We start from the raw sequence: 16611 nt of genomic DNA on the forward strand, positions 1-16611 counted from the left end.
TGGATGCTAAGAATGAAGGCCACCACGAAGGGTGCGATGACTACATTTTCTCTCAGAGGGTGGTGCGTGATTGGAATAGATTGCCATTGGATGTTGTGAGTGCAAGCAGTGTGAATGAATTCAAGAATAAGTACGATTGCTGGTATCTGTAGTATGTGGCCTCCCTCAATGAGTCTCTGACCTCCTGGAGGTCTCTCTTAATAATAATTATAATGGAAATTCCAGCTCAAGTTTAATTACACTATCCTAACCAACTTGAAAGACAATCTCGTCATCATTACGTTTATATTGAAAGTAGAACAATAACTAAGCAACTCATTTGGAAGGAATAGTCCCTTTGGTATAATTTAGCAATATCAATTGAAGCAAGTTTTTGTTCGTAGACCAAACTTCATTTGCTTTCCTTAGCTTCCTTTGTTGTTTAAAATATATGTGAGAATATATATAGCTTGCTTTCTATGTTCGTATAAACAGACTGGCATTTATTTACTAATTATACGAAAAGCCTCCTATCTTAGTCGGCATCAAAGATAACCTTCCCTTCGTTTAGAAGAACCTAGGTTCGAATACCTTCTGGAACGTGAAGGACCTTTATAAGATTTTTTTCTTCTCAAAATGAGATAGCCGGTTTCACACAAAAGAGTTTCCTCCCGCAAAATGGGTAAACCGGCCAAGAACACACGCTATTTACAAAGTAAACTCTCTATATAACTTTAGTTGCTGCTACAGCTGTAAAAATAAAACTTCAGATGACGAGCATGTATATATTTAAAATATACAGATAAAGCTCTCCGTTTCGTTCCGGGAAACGTGGTGTGTGTGGTTATGATTGATTCTTCTGACGTCAGTGGTCGCATGCGTCGCTCCTTATACTCGTATAAGGAATATAATTTTAGTCGTTATTTTATTGATATTTCTGTAGTTTTCTTTTCACAGCTGGTAGTTTTAAGGAGAAACCTTAAGTTACTTCTGCTTTGCGAGGGTTGTGTTTAACAACATTTTGTGAATCAATTTAAATTACTGAATTTAAATTTAATCTTTTCAATTTAGACTGACAAGATATTTTTTTCCGGAACAGCTGTTCTGGCAAAAAAACAAGCATGACAATTTAATTATAAAATAGTCTGAAATATTCTAGACTTTTCTGAAAAAGAAGCTGTGCCACCTACAGAATCGTTATTATATGGACAGTGATAGACTAAACCTGATCCATTTAGGTGTGTGGGTGGTGGGCAGTTTCATTAATCATCCTGTCCTGATGGTATTGGGAAATTGTTCTGGTAACTATCAGTTCGAGTATTTCGTAAACTGTTTTGATAATATTCTATATGAGGAAACTAGGAATAGACACTAAGTATTCATTCGACCTCTGAAGAGTAACATTTATTTGATTTTTACTTCTTTCCTATATTAGGAAGAAAGCATATTTGCATATTATATTGCTTCGAGTTGGATTACAAATAAAATAGTTGATTAAAAACTGGAGATCACAGATGGGAGTTGAAAAAAATTTAAGGGGGGTAAACAGATGGCACATTATTAAAATTCATTCATAAGTATAACTAATCTGGAAAAATATTGATTGAAATTCAGTCCTGGAAGCGGAACCTCATAAGGGCTTTCAAATGAAATTAATCTGTTTTCCTCTCGGAAACTGAATTTTTTTCCCCATCCAACGACAAGAAAACCAGCCTTATATAAAAGAACACATAATTAACTCAAGGAACCGGTAAGATGTTGACTCTACTTCGTTTTAGCCAGTTCACTTCTTTGTCTGAAATCCAAATATGTAATATTAAAGGTGTTTTGATTTCTCGAAATTTATTCAATGAGCACGTATCCTAAAGATCCATTTGACAGTAATGCACTTATAAATATGTGGAATAAGTTTTATTAAAGAAGCTGTCGCATCTTCAGAATTCTTTCTAAATCAACGTGATGTTTATCATAAGACTACCTTCAATCTCGGACATGTCGGATCGGCTTAAGCATCTAGAAAAAATCGGTTATAAGTGAACTCCGTTATATGCGTGATTATGCAAACTTTTGTCACCAAGTTTTCGAACATGTAAAGAAAGCGATAAAAAGGAAATATTTTATAATTTGGTATTTGTGCGATTCGGTTTTCAGACCACCCCAATTAATACTTTCCTGATTCGCAATTCCAATAAAATCAATTAACTGATGTTAAATTAACGGGTCCTACATGGGGAAGACAGGTGGCTTCCCCGTGCAAGAGGGAAATATTCATTTAACACATACAATAGATTTTGTTTTGGTTTCATTGTTTCCCCCACCCCCATCAGTAATTCCGTCTAAAGTCCATGTTCAAGTTTACTTTGACGAGATATGCGGTGTCTAAGGCATCTCTAATTCTACACAGTTTGAGTTGTGAAAATCGATTATATCAGACTGTCAGTCGAGAAAAAAAACCGAAAGACTGTCAATCTGGAATGATCAAATCAGTTTATAACGATCACATTATTTAAAAATACTTCATTTTTTCTTTCTAGTCTCCTAGATGGCAGTGCTGCTGTTTCAAATGTACGACGAATAAACACCAGTCCTTTGATTGCGTTTCTAACAACAGTCAAAGGACTGCTGTTAGAAACAACACGAATGGTTTCTGCTTTCTTCTGTTGCTCCGTATGTATTATGTATATCCTTATATTTAAGGACAGACTTCTATAAGAGCGCACGTCATATGCGCCATTGTACTTTAGCAACGATAAGTAAGAATAAGAACTGGTTATATATAAACTTATTTGCTTTCAACCTGGAGTCTTAAGTCCATCTTGTGTTGCAATGAAATGAATTTCACCACCTGTCCAAATTAACTACTACCAAATGACTTCAAAGCCAGTTTCGTGTTTGTGATATGAAAACGTGAGGGAATCCAATCCCAGCTGCATTCCAAGACTGACTAAATTAAATGCTAAAAATGAACAAGTGAACTTGCATATTATTCATCTGTGTGGCGAAATCGATAGGCATTTTACGAAATTACCCTCCATGTTTGGATGTGCTTGGGTACATTCATTCATACATTTCCTTCATCCTTCATCGTTTCCTTAATGTATTCCTAAGTTTATACTTTATTATTATTTAAAAAAATTTCCCCATACACATTTATACCAAAACAACACTGTTCAACATTTCAAAATAATATATTAATTAACTTATCCTGCAGTCTAATTATCAAATTCATAACGTTTGCAATTCATCTCTTTTACAATCCATTGCTGATGACTTATTCTATATATTTTGTATCCTGTTAAGGATAGTAAAAATGAATTTTGAACGAACAGTTCTCACACTTCTTTACTGCTTTTCATTATGGTATTTCGTAAAGCCTTTAGTGATGTTATTAACTTGATTCCTTTCTATTATCCTTACTCGTTTTACACTTTTATAAAACCTTTTCGAGTTAATCTGATTCAGACAAATGTAACGTATTCCTGCTATCTAATTTCATGAACTTCATTTAAATTCCTTCTAGTCCTCTGTTAAATTCATGAGACAACCAATACAATGCTACAATCCCTCTACGCGCTTTGTCATTTCTGGATATTCTCGATTTTCTTAATCTGTTAATGCACAATTTATTTTAAGCCTACAATCTGCCGAGCTTTATTTGTTGTCGTGCCAATATAATTCATCTAGTTAATTTCCTATCAACCAAATACTCAAATCCTCGTGTTCATGACGTTTTCTAAATCCTCTCCATTCAGCTTCATCCCAATGACGTACACCTGCGTTTGTTCAAATTAAATTTTATCATTTAATTTGAACAAACGCAGGTGGAAAATGGAGTTTAAAGGGTTTATACCCTTTAAACTCCATTTTCCCGTTCGCTCTTCCATGAACTTAGAACAATTGATTACTCTATCCAGCTTTACATCAGCAAAGAGCGAAAAATATTTGAACATAAATTTTCTGGATATAATAAACCAAGAATCCCAAACTGAATCCTGGATGTATCCACTCCTGATAGCCAGTTTCTCTAAACACTATTTCCTGTTATCTATCATTTTACTACCCATCTAACGTCAGTACCCATTATGGCAAAATTTAATCAGTAATTTTTATATAGAACGCTGTTAAAAGCTTTGACAAAATCCGAATCATGTCATTGCCATTATTACCATCGTCTGTCACCTTAATGATTTCATCATAAAAGTGAGCAATTTCTCCATAACGGAACTATGTCGAAATGCAACAAGCCTTGCAAATTTCCTATCAGAAACCTTTACTCCATATCTCAGCGATTCGATGAAGATGATTTCAGCTACCGACATGGTGGCTGAAACATACGCCATTAGGCAAATTTAGACAAATCTTGCTCCTCAAGTAAAATGACCAGTGTTTACATTATACACTTGAAAAATATTCATTAAATTCTTCTTCCGTGGGTAGATCATTCAGAATTTCCTAGAAATTCTTCTTCCGTGGGTAGACCGTTCAGAATTTCCTAGAGATGCTATTTACTTCATTCCTTTCTATTATCCTTACCAGTTTCACAGTTCTATAAAAAGCTTTCTGACTTTACCTTAGCAGACTTGGCTATCTATAGCTCAAATTTTGCTTTTAACAAATAACGCAAGTTTTTTTTTTATATGTGACATGTTAGTCAGTTATCAGATCGCTACTCTTCCACAACTTGTTTTTACAGCGCATTTTACTTCCATAAGATATTGATTATTTTGAGATGACTTAAGGTTTATTTTCAGCTTTTCGAAACTCCATCTCTGCTGATGCATTCTAATTGTGGTTTCTTCTATTAAACTTAATTTCCTTTCCAAGTCGAATGATCAATATCACATTAAAAGCTTTGATAAAATCCGAATCATGTCATAGCCATTATTACCTTTATATTATTTATATTAGCCATTATATTATTGTTTCTGATGACCATCACGAAGTTGCTCCAAAAATAATTTCTGGTTTTCAGCTTTTATCTTTCCTGTCGATATCTTCCATATTGAATTCTCCTAATTATAATCCTTTACTCATCTCTTTAACTAACTGGCCAATTTATTTCTTTACACACAAGTTTAGTTTAATCCCCTGCTAAAACTACATCAAATATTCTCTACCGATCGTCGGAATCTCCACGGATTTTAATATTCTCACCTAAATTAGAATTTGAGTCTAACCACCAAGAAATCTTCGTGCACAGCGATTCAGTCACCAAAAGCCACCTATTTTATCCGAATAGATAATTTTACTAGTACTATCTATGATTCATTTGTCACTTCCAATATTGGAACAATTATCCCTTTCTACTGAATTTATCAAATCTCAAAATACTCAGTCATTGGATCTTCTACACCCAAGTAATTTTCTGCGCCAAAACAATTTCCATATTTAAGTGTTAAGCTATCAGCTAATCCGATACCCCTTCAGTGACTTCTCCAAACTCGGTACACTGCTTTATTCCTGTATTATTATCTGCAGTATTTGCTTCCAGTTAGCCGTTTCAAAGCAGTTCTTAATAATAAAGCCAAATTACTTTTGTCATCTTCTTCGTCCTTCATATGGTTGATTTAACACCGAATGTGGCAATTTCAATAATTGTCACTCAATTGAACTATCCCGTTAAATTTCTTGAGAATTAATGGCTCTGGTTTTCATGAATTTCTTACGAATGCCAAGGAAAATAAAAATTGTAAACTAATCTCAATGTAATACTCTGCTTAACAAAGTAGGTTGTCATCTAAACCTACCGTAAACTGGATCATTGGGTAATTCGGCCAAGAGATAATGATTTTAATATTTATTGACAATACGATATATTGTAATACAGTCAAATTTAAAATCTCCCTATTTGTGATAGTGATAATAATGATAGAAATATTATAATAAACCCAAGAACAACTGCAGATTTTGCGTGGGAATATAGTTTGGCGAATTACCGTTTGTTTTAAGTCCTGGTTATTATACACTATTCAAAAGCTATTGAAGGATGTAACTGGCACGTTTCCTAAGACGAGTCATGCTAGTTGCATAATTTATTCAGTCGTATCTACTGGTTCCCAATGAAATAGTTCGCTATTTTGTCAAGAAGACTTCGTGAAGAATTTTCCAACAAGATTAGTTCGAAAACCATTGAAGGACAAAAAGGAAACTAGAACTGTTACTGTCCCTGTACTTTTAGTTTAAGGAAAACTAATTGCGTATCGGGATTTGAAAGTTAATTCTTTTTGTTACAAACAACTTAAATCAAAGGGAGAAATTTAATATTTCATGGGTGGACTTGAGTGAAGAATGTTCTATGCTGTGCAAGTGAAACTTATTGCGAGGTTGTGTAGTTCATGACTTTTTAACTGAAGTGTCATATTAGAATTGGATTACAGGCAAATCCTATCCTATTCTATCAGTGGTCCTAACAGGTATTTAAGGGCTCACGACCTTTCCAAGTATTCTTGGACTTCGCAACCGTAACTAGAGGATAAGGTGGTTGGCCCTATGCCTCCCGGTATGTCTTATGTCTGTGGATGTGTGTGTTCACCGGGCCAGTTTCCCTTCTCTAGGGAAGGGGGAAAGAAAAACCAGAGTTTCCGGCTGAAAAAACCCCTACCTCCCCAGCTAACTCACCTTTCGGCAAAAGAGACCAGATAAAGATTCCTCACGTCACTGACGGGAATCGAACCCAGATCTTTCCTAACCAAAGGGCTTCGTCTGTACCGACTGAGCTACTAAGGCTCTACAGACAAATACTAAAGACATCAATAATGTGCATTCATTGTATAATTAGCGAAGGATGCTATTCTGATTGGATTATGTTCAACCGCAAACATCTACGGAGGTAATGATATGCCAAGTTGTTACTTGAAGACGTTGGTCATTCTTCAGATTACTGAAGTGGGGGGGGGGGCATTAGGCAAGTTTTAGGCACATATTTCAAATGAAGTTGAGCTATCCAGCAGTATTAGTCTCATAGGGAAATAGTTTTGTTCTTAAAAGAGAAAATCGGCCAGAAAACAGACACAAGATACATATAATATACTGTCGTGGCGTTAACTTTTCGACCGTAATTTCAACTAAATCTGTTTTCTTTATATAAAGATTTCTGTAAGAGGATACTTTTCCTTGTCATGCTCATGGTGCAAATCTTGAACACATGAAGCTATGAGCTCAATTTCAAGAGATGTTAATCGAATTATAATTCTTAAAAGAAAACGTTAAAGAAAAGTGATTTATTATACAAACGGTGATAATTATACAAACTGTTTCGATGTTTGTATAATTATCACCGTGGCCATCCCTTGACTAAATTTGTACTCAATTCTCTTTCTCTCTCTCTCTCTCTCTCTCTCTCACTCACACATACACTCATAAGATTATTTTGAAAGTGCATAGACAGTAACTCAATATTAACCACTTACATTTATAGTTATTTTAAGCTGAAATGCATTTGTTATTACATTCAAAATTTCGAAATAATAACAATGGACGTTGCATTTCTTGTTTATGATAAAATTCGGTTCAGCACTCTAAATCCATTAAAATATTAATCTATGATTAATATTTTAATACATTTCGGCTACTTCACTTTTAGTTAAAATTTGTATAAAGCCATTAACCATCGAAATTGACTTGAGAGCTTATGAGAAAATAACTTGCATCGAAATTGCCTTGTTAGGGCAACACTTAAGACACGTGAGCTGTCCGAGAGTATTTAGCCTTTTAGTAGTGATTTTGATCAGCATTTTCATTTAATAAAAATTGAATTGGATTGTTAACATAATTTCTTTTTAATTGCTGGTGAAAATCCAGGTCTACGCGACAGAATGGAAATATCTCGCCGTAACTCCAATTTGCATTACCGAAACTCTGTTCAGATATGAGCAGAAGTCGGGATTATAAATATATACAGTATTCGTTTTTTATATCAAGTATGTCGCTTACGATTTACACTCTGGTCGACAGTTCGCTTATGGAAAATATAGTTTTCAGCCGGCACTGAATGCAATATTTGCTAAAGTAGTTCTTGAATGATTTGTGAAAATCAACAATCCCAAAGGGTGCCTCGGCCCATTTGTAAATAGCAAAAAAATAGATGAATGTATATTTTAAGCAGTACATTACCAAGGTTATGAAATTAAAGATATCCAGCATTTTCTAAATTTTAAAAAGGAAATCACTTTAATATCATGAACAGGACACAGAGATCCTTCTTTCTCTTCCTTGGGACCAAGCAGAATCCCATCTGCCGGTCAACTATCCTGATATCTACAAAAACATTTCAGCACTCGTTTAAGTTAAGGGATATTACATCCCATATAGTTTCTTTGGCCTTTGGCTCTTCACATATCTAATAATTTCAACACTCGACTGTGCATGCACTATCGAACTGAAGCTTATAATTCGGGACACCCGTTATTGGAATGTTGTTCACAATCAAGCTGCTACACGGACAGTTTATTACGTCCTCGGTGAAATGACAGAATTCATTTAAGTATTCGAGTAACAAAAAAAAAAAAAAAAAAAAAAATACTAATTTAGGCTCACATTGTGCTCGCTATGGAACCATACATTTGCCTGCAGCATATAATTGTAAATGCAAATAGTGTTTTAATGAAAGGTATGTTTTATGACTTTATCGAAATTAACTGTAAGGTTAAATTAGATTTAATAAAACATGTTGCATTTTGAGGCTCTAGTTAGAGTTCGTAGACAGACGTATGCCTATTGTATGAAGTGTACCTTGATTTTACAGTGGTCAACAATTTCTTTATTGGCATCTCAACGTTTGCAGGATTTATTTACTTTTAATTTCAAATCTTTTAATTGCTAAGAATCGAAAATATGGTCCTGCCGGGCAATATATAATCATTTTTTTTTATTTCCGTCACATGCATATACATCCCAAATGTATTCCATAGTTTTTATGAATTGCCAAACAGTAATGTGTGAATTACTATTATCTCAGACTTCCACGTTACTATACTTATATAGGAAAAAAAGAATGTATTGTTTGAAATTTTGCATAAAAATTTCAAATTCATAAAAAGGTTTGTTTTCTTATGTTTTAAAAAATTATATTGGAAGTAAATCGCTTTAGTGCATTCACACTTAACTATAAAAATAACTTTAATCACTGTACTGAATTAAATAGAATAGAAAATTAATTATGTATTTCCTTTTAAAAACTAATTAATTTCTTTCAGTTATACCAGTTAATGTTCTATTGCTGTCTTCTGAGCGCTTACTACTTAACATATTAAAATGAACAGGACTACCTTAAGCTTCTGTTAAAAAAAAAAAAAAAAAAAAAATCCCTAATGCATATGCATTTGTCAGTTTAATTTTAAAAACTTTCACTTAATAGGTTGAGAATTATATGCATCAAAATCATTTCATGCTCGACTTTTAATCATAAATTATAACTAGATTGGTAACTTCTGAAGTTTAAGTGTTAAAAACAGATTCTTAATATTATAACGCTCACTGATTTGCAGCTGATTTGAATAATTCCTTCTAGTTTACCTTCTTAGCAATTTAAATGCATAGCATCATGTTTTTTCCCTATAGTTATATCACAACTGTTGAATCTGCTAATTAAAACACGAAATAAAGTTGCAAAGCAGTAATTATTTCAGATTTTAAGATTCAAGAAACTTAATGCTAATAATGATGAATATGTATACTTAAACATATTAAATTTACCAATGCGCACATTTTATCGTTTACTTACCTCCTAATATAGCAATTAGCTCACGTCCTGTTATGAAGTCAAATTAGAATAAATTATAGTTTTTAAGAACAAAAAGGGTTTTCCAACATTTTTGGAATCTCGACTGGCTGCATAAAAATCTTCGCTACTTTTAATGATTGTATTTATCGCATTAATGTGCAATTTAATCGTCCTTACAGGGTATCGTGATGGGGGCTTCGAAAATATCTTCAGTACAAACATTAAAGATTTGTTCGTTGTTTATTCAAAAGTGCTTTGAAATAGCTAAAACGTGTGTTCCATCAAGAAAACATTTATTATTAATGAAATTAGAGCTTTCGTGTGAAGAAAGCTGTTTCGACGGATTTTTGTAATATTTTGTTCAGTGAATTCAACTTCCTAACCGAAGTGGTGTCATCTGCGTGAGGCGTTTGTAGTTGCTTTTGTTCAGTGAGTTAAATTAATCATTCATGCCAGATTGACTGAAAATAGTTTCGCACCTCCTCCTCCGCTACGAAATTATCACTTTCCCTGATTTGAAATGTCATGTTATTTTGTAGGCGGATCCATATTTTGTCTTTGTCTAATGAACTGGGAATGTTGTAGAAATAAACTGCTGTTTGGAGAAATTAACTTATCATCGTAACGATTCCCGCACTATTATTTGCGTGCCAGAAAATAATAGATTGTGAAGTACGTGCGTGCAGGGGAGGAGATCTAGAGGAGACAAACCTGGGCACTTTAATGAGGTGAAAACTTAATGGTGGCAAAACGAAACAGTGAGAATTATATGACGAACGTAAACAAAACCAAAAATAAAAATGTTAAAAATGACAATACATCGCATTGTAAGATGATTTTTGTCTGTTCTTTCAGTTAAGTTGCACGCTCTCGCCAAATGTCAATTTAAAATTAGGTCGCTGTTTGTTATATCAATAATTTACAAAGAAAGAATTGGGCTAATTTTTGTAAGATAAAATTAGCGGGATGTTTCGGAAATTTTTGGAACAGAAGTACGTGTGGGCGTGATCATCTAGAAATTTAGCTTTTAATTTAGTGGCTAATAGAGAAGAACCTTCTTAGATATCTGGAGTTTCTTTTAATTGCATAAATCTAACATTCACGCAGTTACTTTTGACTCGTACATATAAACATACGACGATCTGAAGAACTTTTTTCCCCCTCTTTCTACATAATGTAAATGATGAGAAATGAATTCCAGATCTGAGTTATGTTAAAGGTAATGTTCCATCTAAAACAATTGATAATATCACAGTAACCATAGTTTTGTATGGATTAAGGAAACTGTTTCTCCTACAGAGAAATGTTTCCATTATCGCAGTAGCAATACATACTTCTCTGTATTCCTATAAGAGGATCGATGAGAGTACACGGAATGATCATTTGGTTTTGGCACGCGTATAACTAATGCAACGTATAATTATAATAGATGAATTACTGAAGGAACATCAGTCGACCGATATTCTCATTATAGTCTGATTGTTACACTAATCTAGCAGATTTGTTAATTTACAAACAGCACTTTATGCATTATTGCATGTGCCATAAATAACTCAATAGAAATGTGCTTGAGGTGTTACACAATAAATCGCGAGCACAATGGATTTGATCTAATATTAGAGAATATACAGTAGTAAATTTACTGTTTATTGACATTGGTTTACTGATCTGTACCATTTAATTAGATCCATAGAAATGTATGCAGGGCATTTTAATTATCTCATTAAGGAGATGCTGAAAATATTAATGGTTAAAAAATATTTCGCCAACTAATCTTCTCTCGCACTTCAGTTGGATCTAGCTTCGTACATATAAAATAACTTGAATAAACAATTTTATTTTCTTTATGTTGTCCAAGACAATAAAAAAAAGCAGTCAAAATTGGGGGGCTCGTTTTTTATTCCACACTTTTCCGTCCGTGCTATTCTGAACGAAAAGCAACGTTTATTATTATGAATTTCATAATAACATATTTTTTAAGAAAACAATATTTGTATTTTAAAATAAAAATATCATAGTATAATACAGTGCTATTATACGTCATTCTTCATTAGATCTGAACAGAAAAATGCATGTCATAATTATACATGAAAAATATATAATCATTTATAATAATATTTCATCATATTTTTTTTATTGAAGAATATGAAATTTGTGACATGTAAAAAGTTTATTATGGCTGAACGTCAAATATTAGTACTGATTTCTTCTGTAGACGGCGGCGTCATATTTGTCTGTATTTAGATTAACTGTCATAAACTGCAAGTAACTGAATACTTGGTGAACATTTTAATGAATAGCATTATTGATAAATGTTTTCATGCTTATATTTTAACAAGTACATTGTTGCATTCAATATTTGCTTTGTCCCAATGAAAAAAAAAACAAATAATGATTAATTGGTTTACCATTAATTCTCTTGTATCATTTAGATGATGAAACTGGAGAACTATCAGTTTTTTTAATCGTTATTCATCTATAGTTTACACAACCGAAGAGTAAAGGGTATCCAATTAAAATGTGTTAATTTACGGTCTTCAAACAAAGGCCATTTGATCGCTAGTACTGAAAAAAGGCTTGTAAGTTAGGTCCTTCTTGATGTCGTTCTGTTTTCAGTCATTTACTTTTACACACTTCTCCTCTCCATGTATTTTGCTGTTTAATTAAGTTTAGGTCAAACGGCCAGTAACAAGCTCTTATCAAGTATTCTTATCTAATTTTGGTCTAAACATATAAGGTAGTCTTTTATATTAAAAAAATAATCGATTAAATCTTGTGCCTGTTTTATTTCTGAAGTAATGTTTTTACATGATATTACATTAAATGATTACGGGATATATTTAGAAATTACAATAGTCTTTCATTATATCTGAAAAAGTGTGGATATACTTTTTCTGATCTTCATATTTGGCAATTTCTGTTAAGTAGAATCATTAATTGGAAAACGAATCTGTTCAGAGAATGTAGATTAAAAGAAATGACAGCGCGGTTGTTGCTAATGGTCATCATCAAATTCCTGACATTTACCCTCAAGGGGGTGTACAGAATATGAGAGTATTACATGAAAATTTTACATCATTGTTAACGTACTATCTAAAATTTTCCTCCGAATCAATCTATTACCAGTCAAGGCTTCAACATTGCCAGATCTTATATTTCTATCTTTTAAGGCACTTTTTTTTACCACATCAATCCACTACATCTTGGTCATCCTCTGGGTCTTTTTTCTTCCAAACTGGCAGAGAACACCTGTTTTGTTAATCTTTCCTCCCCCATTCTGCTTAAGTGACCATACCACCTGAGATTAGCTCTGCTAACGCATTCCTGGATGCTGACAATAACAAGTTCTTTCCTACTATCCTCGTTTTTAATATGATACTGCCATTGATGCCATCTGTTCATGCCCATAATCTTTTTCAAGACCGTCTTATCTGCGGTTTCTAGTCTTTGGTCAAGTGTTTTACTACTAATCCAGCTTTCAGATCCATAAGTTAAAACTGATTTGAACACTGTCTTGTATACAGCTAATTTAGTGTTTTGACTAATTTCTCTCTTATTCCATATAAAATTTATTCAGTTGACCTTCTACCATACCAGCTTTGTTGATTTTGTTGTCTATTTCAATATTTAATTTACCATCTTCACTAAAAATTGTGCCTATTTTCATTGTCTTTGTCTTGTTATTGCTGATAATATTGCTTGGTATTGTTAGTAATAGATATGTTATACCATATCTATTACAACAGTTATTCAATTTAGTTAGGGAATCTTACAGACTTGTAGCGGATTTATTTAGAAGTATAACATCATCTGCATAAAGCAAAGAGCTGAGATTAACATCTCCATTTTGATATCAGGTTTAATTCCTTCATAATGTGATCATATGGATCACATTAATGAATAAGAGAGGGGATAATGCACATGCTTGTCTCACACCAGATTTAAAATTAAACCATCTTCCTGTACTTCCTTCAATTCTAACTGCTGACTTACAACTCAAATAAAGACTTACGTATTGCTTGATATAATACCCCATTGACACCATATAACTGTAACATATTGAATAGCTTATCTCTTCGCACCTTGTCATATGATTTTTCCAGATCTACAAAACTTAAATACAGATCTTTGTTATATGCCCATGATTTCTCAACTATTTGTCGTAAAGTGAAAATATGATCCCGACAGCCTCTATTTGGCCTGAATCCACCTTGTTCTTCTCCAAGCTTCTCTTCCACAATCCTTCTCAACCGTTTCGTAAGTATACTGGCATAAATCTTACCAGGAACACTCAGTAGAGAAATACCTCTGTAATTCTCACATTATTTTATTTCCCTTTTTATATATGGATACTATGCGAGCTCTACTCCAATCATATATGGAATTCGTCCCTCTGAACTATGCAGTGCAGCCACTGTAAGACTTTTATACCTCCATACTTGAGTATTTCTGGTCGAATAGCATCTACTACAGCTGCCTTTCCACATTTCAGACTTTTGATGGTTTTTTTCTACTTCAAGTATGGATATGTATTCCTGATTACATGCCTGGTCAGTGTTTTTTTTATCACTGTTCTGTCATCACTGCTAGTTTCATTTAGTAATTTTTCAAAGTAATTACTTCATACTTCAAGGATATCTTTTTCTCCAGTTTTCATGTTACCTTTTTCATCTCTAATTCATTTTACAGCACTCTCTCTTCCTTTTCTGAGCTTCTTCAAGAACCTCCAGAATATCTTGCCACCTTCTTTATACTTATTTTCTATGTTCTTACCAAAGTCTTCCCATGACTTTTGTTTAGCTAATTTTACACAGTGTTTAGCTTTCTTACATTTGTCTCTGTATTCTGTAAAAGCACAAGCTGACTTATTTGCCATGAACTTTGATATGCTTTCTTCTTTTCCTTCACTGTGTGTTTAACTTCCTGTGTCCACCAAGGAGAGCCAGTGTGGACTCATCATTCCCTAAAATAAAGACCGTTCCTGACATGGAATAGACGCACATGCACCCACCATACACCAAGCTTCTCTTCTACAGTCCTTGGCGTTGCTAATGATGGATATGTATATTCGGTGCATGTCGTGCATGTGAACTTAACTCCTAGGAGCTGTATTATTGTTCATCATTATGAGAGAAGGTCACTACCCAGACCGGTTTCGACCTTTTTTGAGATCTCATCAGTGAGTAGGTGAACCTGGTTAATACCAAGTTTGTAGCGAACAGAACTTACATCCCTTTTATGAGAATTGCCAAGAGGTGTCTTAATAAATTACTAATTATATGAAGAGCCAAAGGCTTCAATTCGGCGACATGAACTTATTTAAGTCATTTGATATTATATATATCCTATATTGTTTCTTAGCCGAATAAGAAACTCAAAGAGTTTCATGCCGAATATAGAAACTATATCAAGTTCGGCGATTCCAAGCGTAAGCAAATACCTGGATAGTGCAGCACCTGACCCTTGAAGGTAGTGCAAGCTGCGGAAAATCATAGAAAGGGTGGAGCAAGATCCGATCACTGTTCTTGATATTTACCCATAATGTGAACTTACATCCCTTTTAATACAGCTCCTAGGAGTTAACTAGGTCTACCTACTCATTGATGAGACCTCAAATAAAGATCGAAACTGGTCTGGGTAGTGACCTTCTCTCATAATGTTGAACAATAATACAGCTCCTAGGAGTTAAGTTCACATTATGGGTAAATATCAAGAATAGTGATCGGAGCTTGCTCCACCCTTTCTATGAGTTGCGTCAGCTTGCACTACCTTCAAGGGTCAGGTGCTCCACTATCCTGAATCGCCGAACGTTATATAGTTTCTATATTGGGCAACTCTTTGAGTTTCTTATTCGGCTAAGAAACAATATAGGACATATAATATCCCTTGACTTAAGTTCATGTCGCCGAATTGAAGCCTTTGGCTCTTCATATAATTAGTAATTTATTAGGACACCTCTTGGCAATTCTCATAGACGGGATGTAAGTTCTGTTCGCTACAAACTTGGTATTAACTCCAGTGCTGATCATATTGCACCCGCATCACCTGTTGAATTATATGATATTATTAAAAAACTTAAGAACAATAAAGCTCCTGGACCAGACAGCATCTCAAACAGGGTGATCAAGCTGCTGCCTCGAAAAGCTATAGTGCATCTGACCAGTATAATAAATGCAATCTTAAGACTTCACTATTTTCCTTCCACCTGGAAACTGGCTGATGTGATTCCTATACATAAGCCAGGCAAAGACCCACACTTACCGCAGAATTATCGTCCAATCAGTCTCATCTCCAACCTGGGTAAGATTGCAGAGAAGGTCATCCTCTCACGACTCCAAACCTCAGTAAATGACCTAAACATCCTCCCTAAAGAACAGTTTGGTTTTCGGCAACACCATAGTACTACCCAGCAAATCCATAGAATTGTGGAATATATCATCACCAGCTACAACTGGTGCCAGTACACAGGAGCTGTTTTCCTAGACCTATCTAAAGCATTTGATAAAATCTGGCATTTTGGACTCCTGCACAAACTTATCTCAGCCGGCATCTCACTAAAAATGGTTCATCTAATCCGTTCATATCTTCAGAATAGATCAATGCAAGTTAAAATTAACGGTTCTATATCGTCCCAGCGCCATATCTTTGCTGGAGTGCCACAGGGATCTCTACTGGCTCCATTGCTGTTTTCTGTATACATGTCAGACATCCCTCACAATCCGATGACTTCCATTTTAGCGCTGTATGCGGACGATACGGCAATACTAACCAGATCCCTCAGACCCCACTTCGTTACTAGAAAGCTTCAAGAAAACATTCTAAAGCTGGAGGGTTGGTTCTCTAGGTGGAGATTGGAAGTCAACCCCCTGAAAAGCTCAGCGGTTCTTTTCTCAAAAAGGCCAATGTCTCCT

This window comes from Typopeltis vanoorti, chromosome 8 (genome assembly GCF_054136105.1).
Source record: "Typopeltis vanoorti isolate ZY-2024b chromosome 8, IOZ_Tvanoo_1.0, whole genome shotgun sequence".
Taxonomy (NCBI): domain Eukaryota; kingdom Metazoa; phylum Arthropoda; class Arachnida; order Uropygi; family Thelyphonidae; genus Typopeltis; species Typopeltis vanoorti.